The sequence below is a fragment of the Plodia interpunctella genome, chromosome 12 (assembly GCF_027563975.2).
Source record: "Plodia interpunctella isolate USDA-ARS_2022_Savannah chromosome 12, ilPloInte3.2, whole genome shotgun sequence".
Taxonomy (NCBI): Eukaryota; Metazoa; Arthropoda; class Insecta; order Lepidoptera; family Pyralidae; genus Plodia; species Plodia interpunctella.
In genome coordinates this window covers 4,289,715-4,314,629 of record NC_071305.1, presented here as the reverse complement: position 1 = coordinate 4,314,629, position 24,915 = coordinate 4,289,715, and the positions used below count along the sequence as shown (strand labels likewise).

Genomic DNA, 24,915 nt, shown 5'->3' with positions numbered 1-24,915 from the left:
TCTAATCTGTCTTGAGATTCTTATCTCGGTATTGAAGTTCCATATTTTCACTTCTAAATTAACTTATATTTATGTTAATATCACTTGACAATATTCAGTACATAAGTATATAGAAATAGATAGTAGCAATAGTACCTTAAGATAATACCTTTGATCTTAAATTTATAAAGATTTTTTTAAAGGAGATCTCGGAAAAACGAATAATCGCGTGGGTTCACCCGGGTGAAGCCGCGGGCAAAAGCTAGTTGAAGTATAAACCTATGTATGGTTTATAATACCTAAGTATGTAATAATTTCATTAATGATTCAAATATAAACGATCTAATTTATATCCAAAATTACGAGTTAATCTGGTGGATAACAGGAAACTATATTTTATCTAAAAACAATTCACAAATAATGGTCTACCCATTTTGGTCGGGTTTTCACTCGCAGGCAAATTGTGGTCGTTCTGTATTCTGTGTTGTTAGTGTTGTACACGAATTTTAATTTAGTGGTCAGCAGGATTACGCTAAATTTATTTTGTTTATAGTGCTTTATCATTAGATATAAACTGGTGTGTAAAGTGTTGTCTATGTAATTAGTAATATGTGCTAAAGTGATGTCTATTAAGATTTAAGTCAATACTGTTTTATTTTGTTACCTACTCAGACTTTTCTACAGTCCACTAATAAGCATTAGTGGACTGTAGAATATTAAGGTAAGCATTCACTAATGCTGACGAAGGACGGCTGATCGTGTTTGTAGTTGTTTCCTGAGCCATATAATATCGGAGCCCAAGGTCCGCTTTCCTACTTTTTTTAACCACGTACAGTCAACAGCAAATAAATGAGTACACTACTTTAGAATACATTTACATACCTCTATCTTTTCATAGTAATAACAGTACATTTATATTAACTAGTTGCGCCCCGCAGCTTCGCTCTCGTAAGAATTTTGGGAGAAAATGTAAGTTAGTTCCCTATGTGCTCTTCCAATTATATGCTATTCTTGTACCACATATTATCGATTTTTTTAATTTATTTTCCAACCTGAATATTGGTATGAAGTACACACTTACACACAAAGACATATTCAAAATTTTAAAATATTAGTAGTTTAAATGATTGATTTTATATTCATTACCATAAATGGACCGTGTAGTACAGCCAACAGCACATCAACCTACCCAAATTCATTGCAAACTCGCCGCTATTACCACGACATAGACTTTCATGCTGGGTAACTTGATGTGTTGTTATCTGTACCATAGTTTTACCGTAGACGAGTACGGAAATTACAAATTTAATAGAGAGAGAACCTTTGGATCCTTAGAAGAAAACTCAAAATATAAAAATGATGCATGTTAAATCATAAAAAATAAAGAAACAGTGCCACTGATGTCTCAACTCGGACTGCGCCGGCCAATTCCGCTAATTGGAGATTCACCCTTAAAGCCTTCAAAATTTATTCCAAACAAAATGGGGCAATGTCGTTAAACGGATTTAATTAAAGATGCAACGCTTATCAGCATTCTAGGGACTCAGTAGTACAGTCGGCAACATATCAACCTACACATTGCAAACTCGACTCTATCACCGCGGCATGAAGATCATTGTTTTACAAACGGATGTGTAGTTGACTGTACTTAAGTTTATGGGTGAGAAATAATTACTTTTATAATGACATTTTTTCGCTCCTCCTTGTCCTCACGCCTTTCGAGATTAGGGGAAGATAATGTCGAAAGTACTTTCTCAGACCACGATGACGGATGTAAAGAAATATTTTATTGTACAATAAATGTAAATGAGACCATGATATAAATCCTCACTTTTGTAAATTTTTACAAAGAGAAAAGATTTGTATGTTTGTTTGTACAAAATAACTATTGGGCTGTTTGAAATTTGGCTTAGATATAGAAACGAAACCCTCAGGAATAACATAGGCTACTTATTTATTGTGGTTTTACCCGAGCGAAGCCGGAGCGGCCCGATTGTCGTGTGGAATTACACAACCTATTTTCAAAAATCTTTCACCAGTAGAAAGCTACGTTGTACCCGTAAAACGATAATAAACCGTACTTTTTTCCTGATATTCCTACGAGAACTTAGCCCCATGACGCAGCATGTCGCTGTTAACAAACATACAGCCTGAATCATGAATAAAATCTGACACCAGTGTTAACATACTTGAAAAGAAAGAAAGAAAGCTTCCAGATTTCAAGTTTCAACATCTACTTTTAGATGAATGTTATGTGACATTCATATTTAAAATCAATTCAGTAAAATATATTTAATTCAACAACGATGTTGAATTAAATACATTATACTAGTAAACGGTCATTTTAATCTATCACCTTTACCCGTGGAACTTATTTGTTTAACATACACGTTGGAAATTGTAACAACCATAAATAAGTTAATCCCTAAATATTTTTTTTGTCTAAATGGAGGCATATTTGTCTTGTATTTAGACATCATATTTGCGAAAAATACATATGCGCTAAGACACATATCACTGTGTTACCATTCTACTTCCTTTTGTAATAAGGACGTTAAAATTTGTGCAGCCATTTTTGAGGAAGCACGAAAAAAACAACTTACAGCTACTCTTGTTAACACAGGGTTTTACTTAAAACGTTTTGTACTTTTTTTTATTTTCTTTGTGTGTTTTGGAGTGGCTGTCACGTGCTCGGCCAAGCAGGGCGCTTTTGTGTTGCTAAACATATTTTTACCAAAGAATTTGGAATGATCAAAGCTAAATAGAAGTGACATGAATATTTTGCCGCCTTATGTATACCGCATATAATTCTGAAGTTCTCAGAGGCCAATTTTCAACTTGAATTTTAGATTACACGTATCCAAAGTTGTTAGACATTCGCGATTTGAATATTAACTACATATAACCTTATTTTATTTTTATGCAGCCATACTTTTCTCACAGCAAATACTCCAGAATAGCTGCAACACGGAGACTGCAAAGTCGTCGGAAGGTTACCTAGAAGTAAAAGTTTTGTACTAAGGTCTATTAGGTAAATGTAAGATATGTATTTGTACTTTATGCTTACTTTTCAACAACTAAGTTAAAAATATAAATAACTAGATAATTTATTTCTTTAAATACGGTAATCTCTATGTAGCTACCAACCACCACCTCGGGTACTCGACACTTCTACTTGATTTTTATTATAAATTCTGTGTTACCCAACCAACAAACAGAGTAATAAATATTTATAAAAAAGCTGTCCAAATTTAATCCAGTCGTGGCAGTAGATATTATAAATATAGGGATTGTTTCTAGGTATTTATAGAATTTCATCTGTCTTGTTTTGTAAATAATAACTAGATGTATATTTTATTTTATTAATTATATTCCAACTAATTGAGTTAACAGGAACATTACTCTTTTCTGCAATATATCATGAAGATTTATTATTTAATTATAGCATGAAGAGGTAACAAACAGACATTCGTTTTTACATTTTAAGACCTTACCTACTAGAAAAGGAAGAAGAAACAGAAGGGTACTAGAAGGGTACCTTTCATTCTAGAAAAATATTCTTGCGGTAAATAGACGCAGGTGAAGCCATGTTAAATCCATCCATAAAAGCTAATATAAAGCTTATTATCAACATAAGTAATTGTTAGAATGTATTGACATTACATTGTTCTCCCAAACGCCTAACCGAATTCGACTCCTATAAAATATTGTGGAGAACCAAAAATTAGAAAAGAAGAAACAAGTTAAAAATAAAAACTTTGTAATAAAAGGAAACGATCTACAGGTAAGCAACCGGAATAATCTTTTGTACAAAATCGTTCCCGAACTGAAATAGCCACTGCGAAAGTTTCAGCTGTTGTGGACTACCCTCATCCCCCTTACCCTTATCCCCAGGTAAACAGAAGTCGTTTTTTAATGCAAACAGGATTGTAGTTGTAGTTTTACGACTGACCGTTATAAATTTACTAGCCTATACATATTCCGAAGAGTATTTGTCGTGTCCGCTGGCTAGCCGACATGGGTTTATGTCCGGTATTTTTCCAGTTTTATATCCCAAAAAGTCCGGTGTTCATACATTTATTGGTTGGGTTTCTGTCCGATTTTTAAAAAAGAAATTGGAAAAAATATTTATGCTGGCTAGCTGATTCTACAGATATTAGAAAGATTCTCGAAAAGTAAGTTGAAGTATGAAGACGAGATATGATATTTTTTTATTTTGATGGATTTGAATGTATTTTCATATAAAGTCTACTTCCCATCTAGTATGAACTAGATGGGAAGTAGAGTGTATTAAAGATAATGTCTATTCATTTTATTTTGCCATATGGTTATCTGAATTATACATTTTATTATCTAACTCATCATTTGCCTTACCTTGTCCCATCATCTGGGGTCGGCGCAAAATGCCAGTCCCTCCACAATTTTCTATCTTTTGCTATATTTGGGCCCACCCCCAGCAGCCTCATATCCACCCTGACACAAATACTAATTGATTTTTTATGCAAATGACTTTTCAATAATTTCAATTAGTGACATTTCGAAATTACTTTTTAGATATCTTTTATTCTATTCTAAAAATGCAAATTTTAACTGAAGAATGCACGAATCACTCAATAATATTACGTACATGTTTAAGTAGGTAATATAATGGAGTACTTTGTATATAAAAAACCGATAAGAATCAATAATCCTTCCAGATCCATTTATGATATCACAACCGTCCACGGGTTGTTTTATTTATTCTTACTCTGAGAGACAGTGGAGATCAAATGGTCTTTGTCTACCCTCTTTACTTATTCAAACAAAATTACATATGCCTGCTGCTAGATCGCCATTGCCCGAAATTTTACGCTTTGGAGATAGTGTCATGAATATAAATCTATCGTAAGGGACACCACGAGAGGCCAGCGAGTTACGGCAAGCCCGCTTTACATTCTTTGAGCGGAGACCCTTTATGGCCGTTTTATGGAGTTAGGTCCTTTTGCATAAAGCCTCAATGCTCTGGAAAGTTCCCGAGGCGTTTCGATGCGTCAAACAATTTCTCGGTTCGGTTTTTAAATATTTTTCACCGCTTTATTTCTATCGATGCTTGGTGTAACTTTTTCGTTTGGAATCTATGCGCGTTTTTGTAATGTTTGAGGGCATTGATTTAGAAAGGGCCCCGCGCGTGGTTGAAGAAGAAAGCAAGAAAATCGTACGCTACTTACTGCCTTGAATGCCAATCAAAATGAAAGTGATGCGTTACCTACGCATCAGTGACTTTTTTCGAGTTGTCAGTATCTGGGCATCTTCAGACAACCAGTATGTTTCGTTTATCAGCTGTACATTAAATAAAACCGGCCAAGTGCGAGTCGGACTCACGAATATTAATAATAGTCGGTTTCATAGAATTATCTATAAAGACGGTAAAAAATTCCAAATCAAGTATGATAGAAAATATATATAAGATTAAGGGTATAATTTTTTACCTACCCTTTAATATTTATATTATTCTGTTTTTTAATATGTTATATTATAGTTTTATATTATAGTCACTACGACTACAGAAAATTCTGTGCAAATTTCAACTGTCCAACTATACGGTCACAGCCTAGCTGGTGATAGACGGACTGACATACATACAAACAGATGGGCAGTGGAGTAATTGGATCCCGTTTTACCGTTTAATTACAGGACCTTAAAAATGATCATAGTTCATTCTAAGACATTTATAAGATCTGCAACGAGACATATAAAACACGATTCAATTCATGTAAAACTCAGTACCTTCTTAGTAAAAACCACAGAGAGGATAAATCCAAGTAACAGAACAAATGTAGTAATTAATTATTGCAAAAGTAAGTTCTCTGTTCAATTATGAAGGCAAGTGGGTGTTTAGCGCCAGCACGGATCGCTGTTAACTATTAATCCCATTTTCTTTCACAGATAACGAAACTCATTTAAGATATCGCGCGAACGCTTTCAGACGCTTTGGGGTGCAGCTATTGGACAGAGAAAGCAAAGAATAGATCTTTCTCTTAATTTTATTTCGAGAAAATGTTATTTGTTAAATGATCCTATAAAATTCTGCGAAATTAGAGACATGTATTGATAATATTTCTCTTCTTATGTGACATGGATAAAATTTTGCGATGTATATTGAAACTCATCTTTTATTAAGTCGGTTAAAAAAAGCTCCACGAATATTTCATGGAGTTCAAAGTACAAAGATTTACTACTAATTAAAGTAGTAACCATGTCGTTAAAAATATAACCGAGTTTATGAAGGAAAAATAAATAAAAATCCTTATTACAACCATTTTTATTATAGGCATTTTTACGAGCAAAAAGAAAGCGAATTTAAAACAATGAATAAATATAAACACTACCTACTTGAAATTGCTAAGATATATAGCTGGGAGATTAACTTCCATATTTTAAAGCTAATTTAATATCTTATGCAAGGATTCTCAAGTCGTTCGCTGTTCCTTAATACGTATTTCGTCTTAAAAGACCAAAGGTTTCTTTATGTCTAATAAAATTTTCTTCAAAGTATCCTTAATTGAAAATTCAAATTTATGCATAAGCTCTGATTGTAGGAACGGGGTTTGTGAGCGTCGTATTATAGCGTTGAAGTCTTGGTCTTTATTAATTATGTTGATAGAAATTGCCTAGGAGATTAAAAGGATAAAGTTGAATTATTTTCGAGTTCACCATCAGGTCACACGGACCAAACGACGTGACTAAAGAGTCACGAAAAATACGCGCTCACCATATGTATGGTCATTTGTTGAAAATATAGGTGAAAAAACGAGTATAACGCGTAATTTAATTTCTAAGGGCACAGTCAAATTTGACATTAAGTTTGACGTACGCAGAAAAACGCAAATTACGCCATTTTGTCTAACGTCAGCGGCGCGCTTGGTTAAAATCAACGGTTTTTTTTTCAATTCGCCCTAAATCGATTACTATATTCAAATTGCAAATTATATTTACCGATAATTATCGCTTTGAAGATGTTTGCACTACTTGACATTTCGTACGTTATTTCACAAGGATTGTTGTACGAATGAAAACTACAAAGATTACGAATTTTTTTTCACCACCACCCTGATAAAATATAATATTGTAATCTGACAGATTAGCGCTTAGTGTGGGCGGATGGCTGTTTTCTATTTATTTGTTTTGATAAAACTGTGATAAGTGAATTCAATAAACCGTTAATTTAATTTTCTTTTAATCAGCAGTTTTATTATTTGGTATTTTAATAAACGTAGTGGTATAAATAAAATCACACACTTTCAACATAATCAAGAAAACATAATTTAATAATAAGTTTTTTGTGGTGTATTTATTGGTCTAAATATGTCCTATAGAAGGAGGGGGCCCTGGCCCAACAGTGGGACACATGAACAGGCTATATAAAAAAACAACATAAAAAACTAGCAAGCAATCGTTTAAGCTGTTAAGACGCTGACTTAAGACGATTTAAGTCTAAGAAAGTAAAACTTGTGCTTGCTTTAGTTATTGATCTTGTGTCTAGTCAAGTAAAAGTCTAGTTCCGAGAAATTTACAACTTATAAAGTTTGATAAACTGACTATGTCTTAGTGAGAAAATTTCCAAGCAATTATTTTGCCCCGAATGAAATTATGATTATTATATATGACCAGTTTGAGCTTAGAAAACACAACAATGTCAAAATATTTTTAAGTGCCTTAGTTGCCGAAATAACATTACGAAATAAATGAAATATTATTTATGAATTTACTACATCGATATTATTTCCTGTCAATGTCCAGACACCTCCATTACTATCTTTAACATTCGTTGTATAAAACACAGATTTTTATAACTATACATTTACAGAAATCCTATTATGAAAGCTGCTCCGGTAGTAGATAAGTTATGAGGGCAAAGGCTATTATAATGGTTAGGCATGTAAAGAGTGAGACGAAAAAGTTGATAAATGAAGGAAGACCGAAGAAAAATATGGAAAGTAAGCGTTAGGAATCATATGAAAGGTGTGACATGAAACAGACAGATGTAGAAGAAAATGAAAATACATTAAGCGCCAACTCCATGTTTAAGATTTGGTTTAGATTAGGAAGAAGAAGAAATTTAATGAAATCCAATTCCTACAAATTTTATATGTGAGCGAAAACGGTTATAAATTACCTAAGTAAGTAACAAATGGACCTAAACTTTTAGTCATTGGTAACTAATTGTACGAGAATTAGGGGAGCGTAGTCAATGGAGTGTAGTTGAAACAAATCGTAACCAAACGATAATTTACAGTTCTATATCGACTTCGGTGTAGTCGAAGCGGTAAGTGATATTTTCTTTTATATTTGGTAGGGCGTGTAAATAGTCCTACCTGTGGTTGTGATTGCTCACGGGTTTTAATACAACGACGAAAGGCGTTATTGGGCGGAGGGAAATTGGTGAAAGAACGGACCACTAGGACCAACAAAAATATCCAGCACTGACCTTCAGATCTGCCTTCCTTATCAAGATCCTCAATCTGATGAGCTGCTGTCTTCAGTGGTGGCTGCTATCTCTGGCTGTTAAATGATGTACCGGCACTTGGATAAAGTTCAGACACTGCAGTGCTATATAGTCCATGTAGGATCCACAATTTCACACACCACTTCATAAAAGGCACATGGAGATGCCGTGCGGGTCACATATGACGAAAAAATGCGAAATTATAATAAAATTAAAGAGAGCAATTGGAGCTCGATGCGGCGCGAAACATTCAAGCGAAGAGAAAAAAAAATATGGCGGGCGTTTTCTCACGCAGTGACCTTTTGCCGCGAAAAGCGACATCTGTCAAATTCCAGCAGAATCCTAATGCATGCTGGATAAAATCAGTAGCGCTAGCGGTCCATAAAATTAAAAAAATAACATAAATAAGGAATAGATGGCGACTGCGTCACCATGCACCCCGCCTTGAAACGTCGGGAGATGTTTCAAAACAAGCAAGAGAAATTATCAGGATAAATAGCGACTTATACTTAAGAAAATACTAAAATATTTAATAACTAAGCGGTTATGGATAGTCTTAACTAATTATTGCGTAGGAATAGGGTATAACTTCGTTACAGCGCGTTTATAACTACCACCTTGAGTTTTGACTGTAGCCACACGGACTACACTATCAGAACCCTTATAAACATGAGTTATAATTCCTAACGGCCAGTGCAAAGGGGCGGAATTCTCCTGTTCAAGCAGAACAACAGTGCCAACCTCTATAGGTTTGTCCGGAGTAGCCCATTTTTGCCTGACTTGCAACGTATGCAAATACTCGAGATGCCACCTTTTCCAAAATGATTGTACCATATGATCAAGTAATTTTTTACGATCTAACAAATTGAAGCGTTGATCTGACAGATCAGAAGCAGGTAAGTATTGAAGAGGAGTAGACATCAAAAAGTGTGCGGGAGTTAAAACTTCTGGGTGCGGATCTGAAGATATTACACTCATGGGTCGAGAATTTAATATACACTCTATCTGAGCAAGAACTGTTTGCAGCTCTTCATAAGTGAGTAACTGGATTCCAATCACTCTATACAAGTGAGTCTTCATACTCTTTATATTACTCTCCCATATGCCTCCAAAATTCGGAGATCTAGGAGGAATCATCTTAAACTCGATTCTTCGTGACAAAAGCTCATTTGACAAAGCGTTTTGAAAATTTGACTTCAACAGAAATTCATATAATTCATCTAGCTGAGCCTTTGCTCCAATAAAGGTGGTTGCGTTATCTGAATAAAGACATGACACAGGACCACGTCGCGAAATAAAGCGTTTGAATGCGTCTAAAAAGTGATCAGTAGTAAGACTACTAACTAGGTCAATATAAACGGCCCTTGTGACCATACAAATAAAAAGGACAATATATGCCTTTTGTGCGTGTTGACCCCTACGTCGAGAAAGCGTTATACGGACGGGTCCTGCATAGTCGACACCCGTATGCGTAAAAGCTTTTGCTTCCGATACTCGACATACAGGTAGATCTGCCATAATTGGCGATGGATGAGAAGGGTTGCATTTAAAACAAATATTACATTTACGACATCTAGACCTTATGACTGTTCTGGCATCTAATATCCAGTAACGTTGCCGAATGATAGACATAAGGAGACCAGGCCCAGTGTGACAATTGGTCACATGATAATGTTGTATTATCAAATCGACAATATGATCGCGTTTTGGAAGTAAAATTGGATGTTTAGCTTCATAAGGAAGCATGGACCTTGAAAGCCTTCCTCCTATTCGAACAATCCCATCACTATCCAAGAAGACTGAAAGACCTTGTAACTTCTTTGAAGGTAACTTACCTGCCTTGAGAAGTTTTATGTCTTCAGAAAAATGAACAGACTGAACGGCAAGAATCAGAGCTTTTTCGGCAACAGCCAATCCAGCTACAGTCAAAGCATCAATTTTAGGCTTAGGTTTAGCGAATTTCAGTACATATGCTATGACACGTAATAATTTTTGCCAAGAAGAAATGCGTTGAGCGAGTATACACAGCAATGGTTGTTCAATATGAGTTGTAACAGTCATCACCTTAGCCTTATGTTCAGGCAAATCAAAACAGTTGGAAGGAGAAAATGGTCGAATCGGCCATTCCTCAGGGTGACTGCGAATCCAACTAGGACCATTCCACCACAATTCGTGCGACAACAATTGAGAGGGAAGCATACCGCGAGAGAGACAGTCACTTGGGTTAATAGAACCAGAGACGTGGTAAAAATGTTTTGCGTCCAAATTCTCCTGACACTGAGCGATTCTGTTACTCACAAAAACAGACCAACGATGTGGTGAAGAATGAACCCACGATAATGCAATCGTAGAGTCAGAGAATGCAAATATGTCAACAATAGCAATACGAGAGGCGTAGGCATCTCTAACAGTTTTTATCAATTTTGACATGAGCAAAATGGCGCACAATTCAAGACGTGCCAGCGTAGTAATTCTTACTGGTGAAACCTTTGACTTAGCACAAAGAAGGCGTGATTCAACAATGCCCGATGGATAAGTACAATGAGCATAGATGACCGATCCAAACCCATTAAGGCTGGCGTCACAGAACGCGACAAGTCTGAGCTCACAACCTAACTCCACTCCTACATGACGTGGAATCCTCAAGCTGTTGAGTAAATGAATTTCTTGCATTAAAGCTTGAAAGCGAGCGCATATATGCAGCGGAGCGAGATCATCCCAATCACACTTAGTAAGCCACAATTCCTTAATAAGCAACTTGGCACCAAGTATAACAGGAGCGACCAATCCAAGTACATCAAATAATCTTGCAACAACAGAGAGAATATTTCTCTTAGTACATTTTTCGTGAATAGCGGCGGTAGTGTAGAAAAAAATATCTTCACATGGATCCCAAGAAAGGCCTAAAACCTTCGACATATTATTACCAGAGTCGAATTCAATTGACTTGCGATGTGTATCTGGAAGCGAATTCAAAAGCGCGAAAGAGTTACTGGACCATTTTATAAGGTCAAAATCGCCAGCCTTGAAAAGCTTGATTAAATCATGAGCCAATTTTATAGCAAAATCCTCATTTGGAGCTGAATGAACCAAGTCATCCATGTACAAACACGTTTCTACCACGTTGGCGGCGTCAGGGTAGTCTGATTTCATATCAGAAGCCAACTGGCGCACGGTGCGCAAAGCTATATAAGGACTGGACCTAAGACCAAATGGTTGTCTATTGAAGGCAAAAGTGCGAATTTCCTCGGATTCGTGAAATCTAAATAAAATACAAACGTATTTACGTTGGTGCGCAGGTAAGCCTATTTGTAAATAATGCTGTTTTATATCAGCATTCATAGCGATAGGAAACATTCTAAAATTCAATAACAATAAAAACAAATCAGCTTGTAAATTCGGGCCGCAGTGTAAAATATCGTTGAGCGAAAGACCAGTGTCTGTTTTACAACTGGCATCTAACACTATTCGTGGTAACGGCTTATCAGGTCGTACCACTGCGTGATGCGGTATATAGTAACCAACAGAAGACAAATCAGCATCATCGACCGGGTTGAGATAACCATTGTCAATATAATCCTTGATTACCTTATTATAATTCTCACGAACGAGAGGGTTCGAGCGTAACTTACGCTCGAGCGAAATAAAGCGACGATAAGCGGCGGCGTACGAACTACCTAGCTCCGAAGGATCCCTACAGAACGGTAGCGCAACTGAAAAACGACCTGAATCATCGCGGCTCACAGTCGATGTAAAAATATTTTCACATTCAATTTCTTGAGGCGAAAATAGGCGCGTAGTAGGTACTTCTTCGAGTTCCCAAAATTTTTGAACTGCGTCATTTAATGCTAAAGCGGAAAAAGCTTCAGCTGCGGCGATGGATGCAACTTCCCTATGTTCAACGGCGGCGGTTGGTGAACATACCCCACGAGGGTAGTCTCCCATAAATACATAGCCAAACGTCGTAAGCAACGCAGGCGGAGCGCGAGGACCACAATCGACCCTATTGCCTAAATAGATATATGGGAAGAGCTGAGCTCCCAAAACTACGTCAACATCTGACGGAATGTTCCAACTTAGGTCAGCGAGTTCGATTTTACCAATGTCAATATCATGACAGTCGATAAATCGCGTCGGCAATCGATCTGTTATACATTTCACAACAAACGCATGAATGGTGTATTTTTTATCAGGATAGACACGAGATTCAATATCGACATACACATAACCAAGTATAGGATTACACAGCGAACCAACTCCCTTAACAAATGAGTTACTTAAGGGCGTAATTGGTAAATTCAATGAGCGGCAACACTGAGTTGTTATTAAATTATTTTGAGATCCGTTATCAATCAAACATCGAACTACTGATCTCCTATTAGTACTATTTTTACAATAGGCATAAACCTGAGCGGTTGACAAAAGAATATCACCCTTATAACAAGAAGTATAAGATTGCGATTGCGTTGGCGAGTCAATGACTCCCGAAGCGGGCTCACACACTACCTGTTTACTAGTGTGCATTACAGGTGGCGGAGAAGCCGACGACACACCTGTGTGCGATTTGATAGCATGATCATTACTAAAGTGAAGTAATTTGTGATGTTTTTTCAAACAAAAACAAACGGATGTACTTTTGCAATCCGGAAGCGTATGTCGTGTACTTAGACAATTGACACAACCATGTTTCGATTTTATAAAATTATATCGCGTTTTAGCGTCTCGCATATTCCGAAATTGCGGACATTCATATAAATGTTTATGATCATTTTTAGAACACAAACAACAGGATATATTATTATTGTCCGTGCGTGAATAAGATGACGAGTCATTATTCGTACCTACGAACGACTTGCTCAAATTATCGCGGGGTTTGACTAAGGACTGTTTGCTCACATAAGGCGAACTGCGCGGATTGGAACGTTCCAATATTTTGGCTTGATCTTGAACAAAGGCGATCAACTGTTGCGTAGTAGGTAATTTAATATCACGAACTGATAATTCAAAGGCCTGAACAGTTTGAGAATCCATTTTTCTCAAGGCACATTGAAGCATAATAAAATCAAATAAATCTGGTATATCCAATCCTTTAAATGCAGACATTGAAGCAGAAAATTTACTAATAAACGAATCAAGGGCGTTCGCACTGTGTGAACAATTCCTTATATCAAGAATGTTATTCAAATAAAATGTACCTAACGCGCGATTATCTTGGTATTTTTTAACCAATGCGTCCCATAATATATTATAGGTTTCCCCTGAAGGTATAATACCAGCAGTGAACTTTAAAGCATCATGCGTTAATTTGGAAATTAAGTATTGCACGCGTTGCGAGTCAGTCAATTGACTATTCAAATGGATATTAGCCTTAAATGACTGATAAAATATATTCCAGTTTTCCGGTCGACCGTCAAAACTAGGAATCACTAAAGGTTGTAATTTGACTACGGACTTGGACGAGTCACTCGCCCTATGAGAACTCGCATTGGAATCCGCGTTACTACTGAGAATGTTGTTTCTTGTACGTTTAACACGTAGGTACAATTCTTCAAATGAATCCAAAGAGGCATACTCTGGAGTTGCGTCCGGTTTTGATTGCAAATTTAACATATTGATATCATCAACAATAGATTCGAACTTATCACGCCAGTTATCTATCATTTCCGATTCCGATATGAAATTTTCGTTTGTCCGTGTCGAAGAATCGTAATTAGTTATTTTCTTCGACGCGTCATATAAACGGTTAATGCGTTGAAATAAAGATTCTCTCTTTTGATAAAGTAACTTGAGCATAATGTCGCTCTCTCCTGATTTCTCTGCTTGCTTTTTATTAACGTTTTCAGCCTGAGTTGTGGACATATTTAATATTTGCTAAAGTAGGTAGGTAGGAAACGCGTGTTGCGATTGCAACGAAAACTGCTGATTAAGGAGAAAGTGCAAACAAATAAAACAGAATCGTAGTTTAGTAGCTAGTTTTAAATTAATTACATATAAATATGTAAGATCAAGGAATTTTTAGCGGGATTTGCGGATAATTCGCGGACGTCAAAATGGCGTCTTCAAATTTAGTATGGGAAATAAAATGCTATACTAGGCGAAATAAGTTAAAATGCTGGATGTAATCCGACTCGAAAAGGACCAAAATAAATGGTAGGGCGTGTAAATAGTCCTACCTGTGGTTGTGATTGCTCACGGGTTTTAATACAACGACGAAAGGCGTTATTGGGCGGAGGGAAATTGGTGAAAGAACGGACCACTAGGACCAACAAAAATATCCAGCACTGACCTTCAGATCTGCCTTCCTTATCAAGATCCTCAATCTGATGAGCTGCTGTCTTCAGTGGTGGCTGCTATCTCTGGCTGTTAAATGATGTACCGGCACTTGGATAAAGTTCAGACACTGCAGTGCTATATAGTCCATGTAGGATCCACAATTTCACACACCACTTCATAAAAGGCACATGGAGATGCCGTGCGGGTCACATATGACGAAAAAATGCGAAATTATAATAAAATTAAAGAGAGCAATTGGAGCTCGATGCGGCGCGAAACATTCAAGCGAAGAGAAAAAAAAATATGGCGGGCGTTTTCTCACGCAGTGACCTTTTGCCGCGAAAAGCGACATCTGTCAAATTCCAGCAGAATCCTAATGCATGCTGGATAAAATCAGTAGCGCTAGCGGTCCATAAAATTAAAAAAATAACATAAATAAGGAATAGATGGCGACTGCGTCACCAATATTTATTATTTTCTTTAATAATATAATCTTTTTCTTTAATAATATAATATTTTTATTTAATATTATAATCTTTTTATTTAATAATAATATCATTTCATTAGACATAGTCAATTTTGCCAGTAACAAAACTGAGATTTCAACGTATGATTAGTACTCTACATACCACATTATATTATATTGTTGATTTTAAATATTTAAATTATCGCGACTAGATCATTATTTGTATTGTTAAATCTAAAACTAAATATTGACAGAATAAAATGAAAAAGAGTGTTTCATATCAAAATGAAAACCATCAAACCAAAGTTTGAGTCTTTCCAAAATTCTTATGAAATTATTTTGTGTTACCAAAAATCTTAATCAAATTGTTATGGACCCTGAAAATACAATAACTCAAAATGAATATTGTTTCGTAGACTATTAGGGCGTTAGAATGGGATGCGTAATATAGAGCGCCCTCTGCCGCATAAATATCAGACGTCATTTATTTCACAACGACGGAAGTTTGATAAGATTCGGCGTGCTCCAGAAACTTCTCCGGGAAATAATAGATCGGAATTAAACAGGTACCCGCTTTAGGACAATAGATTTTGCTGAGTACCTATTGAAGTTATATTTAGCTTTAGTAACTGCCGTTTTAGAATAGCATTGGTTTTGAAAAATTGGTTTTGGTTTTTTTTGTGTATATTACGAAACTACAAGTATTCAATTGCCTTTCTCTGTCATTGACGCGTGTTCCCGTTGTCCAGGGTTAGCCTAATATATATTTTTTTTAAATCTATTAAATTTGAAATATTTGATTACGATTTTATAACCGGCCGCCTAACATGAACACTCTTTAGTAATGTTATCATTGCCTTTCAGGCTTTGAGTCCCTTAGTCGCCTCGTACGACATCCAAGAAAGGATTCGATTTTCTTTATGAAGTTTTATCCCTGATTAGGATTTGTCTAGTAGTTTTTGACCTACTCCTAAATATAATTATATAACATAATGCGGGCACTTTCACTACATAGTTTAAAACAAACCGCTTCCGCCTAACGTAAGTTTCTAAACTTTCTTCTTTTAAACCACGCAATAAATCTTGACGCAGTTTTTACTGCTGTTACTTAGCAAATTATTCTCGAAGGTTTAACTATACCCTGTGTGAAGCTGGGTTATGTAAATAATAGCAATAAGAATAACACGTTTATATAATAACACTTCACGTTTCCATATAAAATTTTACACCTGATTACATAATTGGCGTTTTAAAATCACAGAGCCAGTACAGGTGTGACAATATTAAGGGCAGCTTCGGCTTAATCCCCCTGGCCCTAAAATGTTCATGGTTCCGTAGGTACTGAAAAATTGCACCATTTATTAGTACACTTTTGCCATTGGTATCAATCATTCATTACAATTGATATAACTATTATGTTTGTAATACATATAATTAAAAACACGATAATTTAATTAATTTTCAACATTGCTGAATTTCTGTGTTATTTAAAATTCATAATTGATTCGTATGTGAAAACGATGTTTATATTAGACCAGTTTGATACTGTGAATACTTCATACTACTTTTTGTTTCTTGCTGTGCTAAAAGTAACGTAAGTAAGTAAACTAACTAAAAGTAACTAACTTTCTTGATCGGTGAAATTGAATAAAACGTTTTTTTTTTTAGTTTAAAGTTTAATGTCGATAATATATGTGACACATTTTTAACCCCATTTTTTTTGTCAATTTTTATTGGATAGCAATTTCTCCATTACCAAAATAAATATCCTTGTAGAATAGTACACGCAAAAACGCAAATACCGAATACGAATAGACAAGTGAAGATCGTTAATCGATTCTAAATTTAAAAATAATGTTTTTTATTTGTTGTCAAATGATAAATCAAGGGCATGCTCTCCCCATCCAATCTTTCTTGAGCCTGTTAGAAAGCTGAAATAATTTAATAAACGTTATATCTTCGCTGGGTCACGTAAGCGCCGGTTAGGGGAGAATTACATTTTGTTTGGCCACGTTCAACCCACGACACGCGGGCAACTCACTTAGCAAATTTTCTGCTATAAAATAACCAAATTGCAAATGAATATCGGACCTAATTACCTAGTATTATTGTGTTAAATAACAATTTACAAAAAAATAGTCCACTTTCTTATAGTGGTTATAACATAGCTTTCTTTACATAAGATAATGTATCTTACCCCTCTCTCATCTTATTGTTTCCGGGTAAAATTAAAATTTTGAAGATTTAGCTGTGATTTTACAACAGGTCGCCTACCTGACGTCAACCCTTATTGGGAATGCAATTATTGCAGATCAGCTGCCAAATTTCGTAGGATCACGTGTCACGTTTTGTGCCCTCATTAATTTGGTAATTCGTTCATATCAGGCCAATCTCTTTTGAAATATAATCTGTATCTCCCCTTTAATGACTTTTCTGAATATAGGTATTGAGAATTGTATTCAGTAAATGCACTAAGTTTTATTTCATATTCTAGGCTTATTTGTAATTTGTAATTTTATAGTTTGACACTTACGTGCATTTATTTACGAAAAATTATTATTTCATTAAAAAAATATGCTTGATAGTGTCCACCAAAAGTATTGCTTAGCGGCAACGTGCCCAAAACGCAATGCCAATCCGTATTTCAATACTTAACGTCTTGCCAAACAAGGTTCCAGCCTGATAGTTACGGGACACTTCGATTAGTATAAAAAAATAAAAATCTGCCCGACCTAACATGTTTCACAAGGTCTCAGAAATGTAGTTAATGTCAATAATTTATAACGCATATTTATAAATTATTGACCTTATGCTCTCTGCTATATTTGCTTCAGCACCGGCCTTAGACTTCGTGGCCTAGAGACGATAGTGCTCGTATGTTACCGCAACGCACGTCTATTATTTTCTAGATTTTTTTTTAGATTTTTTAAATGAAAATTAACCATTAGGAAAGATTCAGCAATTAATTTCAAAACCTATTTAAATGCTCTCATGATACTATTATAAATGGGCTGAGCCCTATTTTATCATCTAGAATGAAGTAGTAAACTGACCAGCCGGACTACGCTGATAGCTTATATGACTAATATAGAGAACATTTTATGTTGTAATAAAAGTAAAACTGCGTATGAGGCAAAGACTAAGAAAACTAACTACACGGACGACTGTAACCAAATGAGATAGAAAATATCCATACAAACTTCCATGCCCAATCCAGCTAATCTCATACAGAACGACAGATTGGACCAAACAAAACAAATCGGCGCTCTGTTTCTTTTCTTCTCACGTATTTCTGGTACACACATCTCTTTCTTCATCATTTGACGGGGTCTATAGCTTTCTCTGTCTGTATAGGGCTGCGGGTAATGCGGCTGATTTTATTTCAACATTAACATACAAGTAGCAGACGTCCGCACTCCGAACTTTGAAACATGGGATCAAGGGAATAGCACCAATAAATTGGGCTATTCTAATTCATTTCGCCTCATATTTTGTCCTTGCTTAACCACCAAAAATTATTTTTAACTTTATCCTTTAATTCAATGTGCCACTGCAATAGCCATGGCGAGGCATTTGCTCAGCGCAGTGGGACTGTATGAATCTTTACTACCAAATACAATAATGTTGTGTTTGGGAAACTATATTAAAATGGTTTCGGTTGGTTTAGAAACACAGAGAAAAATGTAAATAAAAATAAATATCATAAGATGAATCTTTACGAAGGGAGGTTAGATCGTGTGTCTGCGTTAGGTTTGTTTGCGTAAATTGAAAAGTGGGAAAATTATTCGATTTTATTTATTTGTAACTTTTATCTGCGGCTTCGTCCGCCGGATTTTCCTTTGGGAGCAAATATTTTTCCGGGATGATGTGATATCCTTCTCTGTATTTCAAACATGTATGTAAAATTTTAAGAATTTTGATTGAGTAGATAAAGCGTAAAGTGGTAACAAACTTAATTCGCATTTATGATATTAATTGGATATCCAACAGAAAATAAATCATGTTTATCATCATCATCATCATCAACAACATCAGCTATGTACGAGTATGTTTGTTTATGCGATTGTACTTTGTCGTAATCTGTTTTTTCTTGAATTCGGTTTTTCAGTTCCGAATATAACCGATACTGTATAAATTTATTTCAAATGAATACAAAAATTATTCGTTGAAATACAAATAACTTGAATATATTTATTTTCCGTCGCATTGAAGGCCAGCTTATAAATATTCAAAACGAAATATGTTATCTTCTGGAATTACGAACATTTTCGGCAACAAATTACGCATTTTGGCAAATATCTTACGTTTACATTCCAACCGCAGTCGGCTGATATCGGCTATCATACAATCCTATCTTTTGATGTGGTCCACAATACAGAAATAGGCACTTTCATAATCGTGCCTTTTGAAAACAAACGCAAAATTTGCGGTATCCCTCAGAATGTACAGGCCGAATTTCAGTTGTTAAATCCGTTGCCTTTTATTTACAAGAATTTGCTTTTAGTATCATTATGTGTCTGATGTTATAATGCTTTGCCAGTAACGATAAAAATATCCGTGCTTTACAAGCTCATTATTATTTATTTTATTTAAGTACCAACAATAAGGTAGATATACATTGCTCAGTGACCTAAAAGTATCGGATTCTCTAAATTGTACAAAACCTCTGTTTTCCTTCCAATCTATTACGTGTTGAGATTAAATTCTGGAAATGATGAATGGTTTATTTACTTTTCCGTTTGTAAAACGTTGCAACTTATTTTGGCTCACGTTAGCCACGTTCATGTCCTAATGCGAGTTTCGAAGAGGGGAAACGTAATCTCCAATAATGTTCCATTTTAATTTTCACCCGTAAATAATAATTTGGTCAATTCCTCCCTGTTTTGGTTGCGTGTCCAAAGTTTTTATTAGAATTTTATTGTTATTTAGGCGTGTTTGTTTCTTGTTTCAGATTACATCGGAGGCTTTAAAGGAGTCGGGCGCTAATGTGAGTTTCCAAATTTGCCTTTTATTTATTGTACAAAAGTGTAATTGAATTTCGCCTCGAACGCACAAATTACGTAGCCGAAATAAAGAAGTTTCGCAGAACATGCAACACCATAATAAGAAAATCCCAAAGTAGATAGGCTCGTAATGTGTGCGGAACTAGCCGGGGAAGTTTCGCTGGGAAATTTTAGTCAACGGGAAGGTAGCCCAAACTATGAGCGTTAAGAAACTTTTATGAGGGGCCGAGCCATTTAACCGCGAGTCAAGAGGTAATCCCACTAGCCACCGCAGAAACAGCACACCTGAGACTGGCTTTTTATTTTGCCGCGCATTCCCACCTAATTTTAGCCTACCGCAGAGGTAGAGGTGGGCTGAACTTTGTCGGGCGTCATAAATTTATTTAACGGCCCGAAGGCAATAAGAGGCGGAGTGTAAAAAGAAAAATACGATACCAACGTGCCTAGCCGTTATTGCAATTAAACAGAGGAAGTAAATCTTTCAATACGAGTTCGCCTCCCGTTTCCTGCTTTAATTTATCGCTTTGTTTTAGTCAGGGCTCGTCCCATTGACGGATTGCGATGTGTCTGATTAAAAAACCCGACTTGATCTTGCCACCCCTTTTGGATAGAGCGTAGAATACTAACGGGCTAGGCTGCTTAGTCCAATAAAACGGCGCTAACAGCCTCGATTTGTCTTTGCCCTTTAAATGTTTGGGATCGGGGAGCTTGTATTCGCGCTCATTTCTCTCCTTAATTAAGTGAGTCAATCCTAAATTACTTGGGTTTGCCCTTACTGGCGGTGATGATTTCGCGTAGAAACTAGCTGTAACAGACGTTACGTTAAATAGTTTATCGATTTTTTGTTTCGGAAAACCAACCCCAACGAATAAGGCTTTGGTGGAATAGAAAGGAATAATAAAGGTAGCCATCACTGCGAACTAAGTTTACTTTTTTCAACAATAAATGAATATTGGGTACATCGAGTTATTGCTAAAACAAAAATCCTTTCCAATTTCCAATAAACCATAATTTCACTCGGTTCACGTTATTACGTAACATTATACGATATGAAAAGAATCAATTTTCACGTTCGGCCCGATTTGAAATCGCTAGAAATATAAAATACGAGGCTCGAGGAAATTATATATATGTGTTGATTTCTTATGGTTCCGTAATTTATACGAAAATCTTTTAATTTGAAATAAGCTAAAATAATTACGATTAACTCCTACAATAATTGCAATTTACAAAAATGTTAGTCACAAAACTGCACAATTTTCATGTACCTATAATTTTAAATTGATTAAACTGCGCATACAATATTTATTACGATTATATACGTCTTTATTAAGATAAAGTAAATATTCATTTGAAATCACTTTACCTATATTTCTGAGATATTGTCACCAACAGTACATGGAACTCGTCTTACGAGAGCCAACTCGCTCTTGTCCGTTTTTTATTTCCTCGAAGACGTCTCGTTGAAGCTGGATTGGCTCACATCGACAACTCTATTTCTTCTCACACGTTTAATTTGTTCTATGTTGATTTATTCTACATCGATTACTTCATTTCTCTTTGAGGCACACATTCATACGCCAAACGGTCTTTGCTTGCTACGAACCAAGTTATTTCATCCGTACCGTTCACTCCCGAAATCGTTTGAATTTTTCCAAGGAAAATATAGCAGGTTCAATACTTATTTCACAGTAAGTAATTTGCAACGATTCGGTGAATTTTGCTTTTATCTTGAATAAATTTTATTTTTGCTTTTTCAGTGTTATTTTGAAGCGTCACGATTTACGCAATTTGCTACTTATTACACTTTTATATTTCCCTTGTAATACTAAAAAAAAAAATGTATGTAACATTACGTATCTGGTATCGTTTGCCATCAATTTTAAGCGTAACACGACTTCAGTTAGTATGATTATAATTTCTCTGTCAATTTAAAAATTATTTCTAAAAGGCTCGCTGGCGCTGAGTCGCGCAATTCCGCGGTAATAGGAAAATGAAGGGACGAGTGTTAAATTCAAATCATTTAATGGTTCGGAAGCAGGCATTTCATTTTCCATCCGAAGAGCTCCGTAATTTACTATACTGCGTGCGCGGGAACGACGCGTCTTTGTTTGTGGGGAAAAATTAGAATTTGTGTATGATGTATCACCGACAAACTGGTTATTTTGGTCGTAGGGTAAAGAAAATAAAAATGTTCAAATTCCAAAAAATATTTATTTCCTTTATAATCTTTACACTGACATGATGTAAAAGCGCAGACTTATATATAGTGTGTAAAAGTATTAGAAATCAGTTTAAAATTGTGAAAGATTGATGTCTGAACTAAGCACGCCAGCCCTTCCCACTTTAAAGCAGTGGCGCCTATGGATCGAAAGGTCCCAGCTTTGAATCTTCCAGTAAAGGAAAACATCGTGAGGAAACCTGCACACTACTTAGTTGATTATTAACTTGTGTATTTTTATATATTATTGTATTATTTATAATTGTGTACACATTAATAGTGCTTAGAATGTGGCTGTGTGTTTCATTCCACGTAATGACCACGACCCTCAGCCATGAGGAAGTACGACCATGAATTAAATCTTAATCAAAAATAAACAATGTCAGTTCGGATAAGAGTTTGTATTAATATTTAAATAGATAATTCATTAAAAATACCTTTACATTGTATTTATCAGGATTCTATTAAAATAATTATCGTTATCTATAGATAGATAAATACAACCATTTCAATTAACCGTTATGATAGTATTACGGCACAAAATATCGTAGACATAGAACAGTAGTAATTATTCAAGTAAATAAACGAAAGGAGTAAAATTTAAAATAAAATACTCTGAACTAACAACTACTTCATGATTTGTAGCACTCTGTAACCCTGTATAGGTCTCTTTTTATCTACGCCAACTTTGTCTGTCCCTCGGCCATCCAGCAGTTGTTGCCAGCAATTTTCTTTACATCGGCGACCAGCTGCCTAACCTTAAGGACGAATGTCCTTAACATTTTTGACATATGGTGAACTCTAGATTTTGAATAGCATGTGAATTCTTTATTTATTGTGCTTTTCATTTTCTCAGTGTTTTTCATTTTTTTTATGTGAGAAACATAAGATCACAATATTATTTTATGCAACAAAAACTAAGCAAGACCATTGGTCTATAGAATAGCATTAATGTCTTGATACAAATTAGTTATTTTGAATTTTATCGAATCCTCCTAATATTTAGATAGACGTATTTTACTCGTTCACACAAAAACTGTTGAACAACTACATAAATAATAAATATGTTACTTTATATATCGCAAAATTGAAGTGGATGAGACACAAAAAATATGAAATTTTTGTAACCAGTTACGAAAAATTGTTATATAATAATATGAAAATGGTGCATGGATGTATTAATATATATAACATGAAATTGAATGATTTATTTATTACACCTGCTAAAGCAGTACACTGTCCAGCATATTGTTAAATAATAATTCTGCACTATCGTTATTTTGTAACAACATTGTGGGCACAAAAACTGTTCAAATATTCATAGGGCATGTATCGATTACGAACCACGAACGCACCCCATGAAAGATTTTATCGTTTCCAGCCGTATTATTACGTGCTATGAGGGAAGCACAAACATATCTACGACCTGGGAACAAATATTACAAATAAATCGTTGCCAATAATAGAAATAATGGGTTTTATATCTTTTTAATTTATTAGTGAAAGTGAAAAAATATTTTTTGGCTTAATTTCTTTGAGCTGCCGTTGCATATTATACGGTGATACATACATTTTCAGTTTCCATACTCAAAGGGTAAAATTGGATCCTATTACTGAGGCTCCACTATCCGTCTATCTGTCTGTCCGTCTGTCACCAGGCTGTATCTCATGAACTGTTATAGATAGTTGAAGTTTTTACAGATATTATTACTATTGCCACTTAAACAACAAATATTAATAAAAAAATAATTATGCAAGGAGGCTCCGGTAGAACCCTTTCTGCATAAGTCCGACTTGCACTTGGTTGGTTGAATTTAATATTTCTAGTTTTTTTTATACTATAATTGCATGTTTGTGTGTATGCTCACGATAAAAAAAATAATTTTATTCTAGAACAATATTGATATTTTGCGAGAATTCATTAAGAAAAAAGTACTTAATTTTTTTTACTTTCTTAAGTTATGAAGTTTCAAATTTTGCAGCGTAAAACTAGAGTCCTAATAAAAAAAATTATTACAGAAAATTTCATAACTTTATGAACGGAGTCACTAACTTTTGGTGATTACCGCAAGGAGCTGTCATAAAAATATTTTTAAATGTCCTATTCGACTTCTCTCAAGTTACTAATACTCGTAATCAAATTTTAATTGCTTCGTGAGATCATTACTTTAATTAAAATGTTGTGTCGAAATCCAACCCGAAATGTAATGTAGAAAGGGTAAAAAAACGCGAACAGAAAAAGGAGATTTTGGAATTTTTGTAATACAAAAATAAGTTATTCTGTATAAGTGTTACCTACCACTAAAGGTGTTTATTTTTTTCAAAATAAGATTTATTTTTTCTGTATAAAAAAGTATTTTTAAGTGATCTTTTCACGCGTAATCTTCTTAAAATTTTGCGTACATGTAGTTAGGATTAATTAACAGGGCATTTTTGATAACAGTATTGATAAGGACTATTTTTCATTTCGGAAAAAAGGTATTGTTTT

The 24,915-nt window shown here is 35.1% G+C and overlaps 1 protein-coding gene across 4 annotated transcripts in view; it reads left to right on the top strand.

Annotated features, from left to right (window-relative positions):
* LOC128674050 (semaphorin-2A) overlaps nt 1-24,915 on the top strand; it is a 313,535-nt gene that overhangs the window by 111,363 nt on the left and 177,257 nt on the right. For 2 of the 4 annotated variants that reach the window (XM_053752330.1, XM_053752329.1), the window contains exon 3: nt 20,155-20,190. The exons of 1 other annotated variant lie outside the window; for it this stretch is intronic. The gene's annotated coding sequence lies outside the window, so the exon portion shown is untranslated. Of the gene's footprint in view, nt 1-20,154; nt 20,191-21,756; nt 21,898-24,915 lie in introns of those variants that run through there. One more of the 4 variants, XM_053752332.2, reaches the window with a different exon arrangement.